General features: G+C 34.3%; 1 protein-coding gene across 1 annotated transcript in view; it reads left to right on the top strand.

Moving 5' to 3' along the window:
* CEP89 (centrosomal protein 89kDa) overlaps positions 1 to 966 on the top strand; it is a 90,099-nt gene that overhangs the window by 73,330 nt on the left and 15,803 nt on the right. The gene's annotated exons all lie outside the window — the stretch shown is intronic.

The raw sequence follows: 966 nt of genomic DNA, 5'->3' as shown, positions 1-966 counted from the left end.
GTATTCAGTGTATCTAATAAGTGTTCAGTTCTATATACTGCTTGACTGAAAATTGGGCCATAAGTGTACGTTTCCAGGACCATTTTGTTGGTAGGTTTTTATCAGTGATCCAGTGGCTTCACATGTTAAGGGTGTATTGAGTCAGTATGGGTAGGCTATGTGCGTCGAAGGATTTTTCCATTTTCTGTTAGCATCTCCAGTTTGCTGCTCTGCTCTTGTTCATAATATTCTGTCACTGTCTTCATTTCTGTTGAGTTACTTTGTAATGGCATCTCCTTCCATTGTTATTTTGGTGGTTTGAATCTTTTCTATGTCAGTTTAGCTAAAGATTTGTCCATTTTATTGAGTTTTTCAAGAATCAACTTCTTGTTTTATTGATTCTATTTTTTTCTTTTTTGGTTTCATTTTTGTTACTTCTTTCCTTCTGGTAGATTTAAGCTTAGTTTACTCTTCTCTCTCTTGTTCTTTCTAATCTTGTTTCTAATATGGGTTTTCCATGTAATTTGTGACAAATCATATAACTCTGTGTCTTATGTTCCTTTCTGGGAAAATCAAAATTGTCACCATCATCTAACCTTAGAAGGAATATTCATTTTCACTTCCCCCGCCCCCCCTTTAATTGTAGCATTTAGAATAGTGAGGTTATAGTGTGTGGTAGTTCATTTTTCATTTAAATGTTAATGTAAATTATTCATCTTCAAGTGACATCCCTCTTGGACATACTGCTTGTCACATTGGGTATGGAGACTGGCATTATGCATTAATGGAGTGTGTATTCAGTTGTTTTTAACTTTGTAATCATTCAGGCTAGTTAAGTTAAAATGTTTATTTGCTTCTTGGCACTTCTTTCTTTTTTTTTTTAATGCTTTATTGTGAATTATGTGATAGTTTACATGGGAAGACATCAGCTTCACATTGATTCCGTCATATATCATTTCCTTGCCATAGTTACAATCCCCTCCATGC

Source organism: Chrysochloris asiatica, unplaced genomic scaffold (genome assembly GCF_000296735.1).
Source record: "Chrysochloris asiatica unplaced genomic scaffold, ChrAsi1.0 scaffold00104, whole genome shotgun sequence".
NCBI lineage: Eukaryota > Metazoa > Chordata > Mammalia > Afrosoricida > Chrysochloridae > Chrysochloris > Chrysochloris asiatica.
The sequence above is the reverse complement of the archived record's forward strand: the minus strand, read 5'-3'. Positions and strand labels throughout refer to the sequence as shown.